This window comes from Zosterops lateralis (assembly GCF_965231275.1).
Source record: "Zosterops lateralis genome assembly, chromosome: 3".
NCBI classification, from domain to species: domain Eukaryota; kingdom Metazoa; phylum Chordata; class Aves; order Passeriformes; family Zosteropidae; genus Zosterops; species Zosterops lateralis.
In genome coordinates, this window is record NC_139764.1 from 61039471 (window position 1) to 61042764 (window position 3294).

The following is a 3294-nucleotide window of genomic DNA, read 5'->3' on the forward strand; positions in this document are numbered from 1 at the left end:
CCCGCCTCCCGCATGCGCCGCCGGCAGCGCAGGGCAGGGCAGGGCAAGGCGGGAAGGGCGGGAGGAGCCGGGACGGGGCGTGTGGCGGGGACACCCCCCGGCCCTGGAGCGGGACTCGGGCTGTGCGGGCTCTTCGGGCATTGCCGCTCGTCTCCTCTCCTTCTCCCCCTCCCCGCAGGTGTATTTTGTGTGCCGTGTCCCGCAGGCCCCGTGTCAGCCCGTGTGGGTTATAAACAGCCCCGTGCGGGCACAGAGCGGGGCCGCCTCGCCCGGGGTGATTCCCTGCCAGGGCCGCGGCCTCCGCCTGCCGCGTTAAGCATCTGGAGCATTAAATGACATTAAGAATTAACAGGTGGCAAAGGAGTCGCGTTCCTTTTTCCGTGGGAAGGAGGTCAGCGCCGGCGGCGCGGGTGCCCAGCAGGTAGAGAAACATTCCCAGGAAAAGGGCAGAGCTGTGACGGCCCGGCCGAGGGGGAAAAGGGGGTTGTCTTGCGGATTATGTTTTATTTTAGTATCTAGTCTTGATAATTGTCGTCCCGTACTCGCTGATCTTCCTGTTGTGTTGGTCTGAAAGGTTTGTCTTGCCCAGGTTTTGGTGAGCTGTTTATCAGGACCGGGTCAGCCGAGCACTGAACTCTGTCCTGTGCTCCATGTGCTGAATTTGGACAGTTTGGGTTTTGGCTTTTATTTTTCCTAGATGGCTAAGATTTTGCCCATGACCTGCGAGCACTGCATGGGACACCTTCTTTATGCATCTCCATAATCTCATCCTGCAGCTTCTCCAGTTATCCCCTCCTGCAGTGATCAAAACTGAGGTTACTGTAGAGCTTTAGCCTTGCTGATGGACAAGAAAGCAATCCAAAGAGACCTGGCACCTAAATGTGAGCTTTCCTAGAAGAGAAGGAAGAGAGGTAGATGTGGATCCAGCTTGTCCACCTCAGTAGTTGAGTGCTGAGACCCAGCAATAATCATCCTACTGAACTGCTGACAAACTCTGCCAGCCTGAGATTGCTCCCAAAATCTTGGAATTGCTGAGAGAGCTTTAGTGGAAGAAGCCTGCTTTTATTTTTCTGATCTGTCTCACTTTAAATTTCTTAGCTGTATTGCTTCCGTTTTAGAAACTCCTTAGAAGGGGATGTTGATATTATTTTTAAGCTTAATCTCTTTGAAACTGGCTTTTCCTTACTTTATCTGCACTGCTTTACCTTGGGGCATTGCTGTCTGTTCTCAGAAGGTGAATACCTGTTTTTCACTGATACTGTTTCCTACAGAAGACTTTAACAAAAGCCCTGTTTTTTTCTTCCTTTTGACTTGAGGATCCGTGCAAAATCTCTGGCAGGGTAAACGTGTTGCTCTACTTAGTTTGAAAGTGAATGTACATTACTGAGTGAGATTTACGGAGTATTTGATTCTGACATAAAAACAAAACGCTTTTCAGATGCTGTGTTTGGAAACAGAACGTACATTCCTGTAATGCCACCGAGGAGAATCAAGCAGTTTGTTAGTGTGGATTGGGGAGTCATCTTAAAAACATTACATAACTTTTCTAGGGAGGGAAAGGAAGAAAAATTACACTTTTTAGCCTTCAGGGGAATTTTATATACACAAAGTGTAATTACTTATCTTGAAATTTATGCAAGAAGCTAGAATTAACCATACAAAAAATACAACACTGGTATTATACAACAATCACGAGTTTCAATTTAAAAGTGAGAGACCACGAATGAAAAGCTATTATTTCATGTTTGCTGTTGCTTAGTATTCCCAATTCCCTTCTCTGGCGATCGTGTTGCCACTCTGTGCTCACCTGGTGCTCTCTTCTAGACCCAGAGGCAACACAAGTGTTTTTTGACTGACCTGGAGGTTCTTTCGGAGAATTTAAGGAATTCTGTCCCTGCTCATGGGTTCATGTGCAACAGCACCAACATGTACGTGGGCAAATGCCCATGAAAACCTACTTTTAAAACAACAATTGTTTCAGAATACCCAATCAGTAATTCAGCTGTTAAACTGCTCAGAATTTGCATTTCTGACCATTTCCCCGTAGAAAATCCAGCATTAATCCGGTGTTTTAACTACAGATGTTGGAAAAAGTATCAGCTCTACTTAGGTGCTCCCTGGAAACTCCGGCTTGCCTATTTCAACAGGTGGACGATAGGACCCAGCAAAGACATGGCTATAGCGCATCCAGGTCTCTGCTGTAGGAGTATAAAAGTCTGTCTAATTCACCAGAATAACCACGTCCTGCACAGATACTCCATAATCCGAGCGCAGGGAATGCCACAGGCGGTGGGCAGGCGGCAGACCGGGAGCGCAGAGGGATTCCATAGCCGCAGCCATGGCCGTGCAGCGCAGCCTTTTAAGGGAGAACAATCTATTCTGCCTTTGTCTTGTCACTAAATAGGGTGTTGCGGGCACAGACGTGCTAACTGGATTTTTACTTCTCCTTGCAGTGCCTGATGAGGAAAATCCCCCCTGCTCCTACCATGTGTTGGCGTTTCGGCTCCAGATAATATCTTCTGTGCATAATAAGTCCCGCAGTCTGAGGGCACCTTGTCGGCGGAATTTGTCCACCTTTAATCAGCGTCCAGGCAGGAGCGAGGCTTCCCTCCCCTGTGCATGGGTTGGCGTGCCGCTGCTGCCGCCCGGGAATGGTTCGCTCTCTCCGCAGCTCAGCCGGCACCGCATCAGATTGTTTGGGAAGTCAGCGGGGCTGCCGGGTGCCAGGATAAAGTTCTTGAAAAGGCGTCATTGCAAGAAGAGTGAGTACTGCACTATGTGTTGCACGGAGGCTGCGGCGCTTGTTTGGTAACTGCGGGACCGGTGGAGCGCCGTGTAACCTGGTAAGCATAATTTACTGCCCTGTGGTCCTAAATTACTTCTGAGTTTCCCCTGGATCACTTCTACTTTCTTCATTGCTGTAGAATTATGAGTGGGCTTAAAAGCTTCAGATATTTAACCTCTTTTTCAGCAGCCTTGCCTCTCTCACTCGGGCAAAACTCTTCCAAAAAATATCAGGCTGATTTTTGTTTTTCCTCCACAGCTGACAGTGCACACAGGAACCTCAGTTACAGCCAGTCACTGATTCGTTTCCTACTTGAGTGCCATAAAATATCTTCAGAAATGGAAGGAGATCAAGGGCAAAGTGCTAAATCTACCAGTGCAGTGGGTGACCTGAGGAAAAGCTGGCAGAGCTGGGCGGAGGATCACATTGAGTATCAGAGGAAGAATCCGTTCAGCAGTGACGACAGGCTTGCGTCTAAACCTGCGCACACTCACAGAGGAGACCCTACC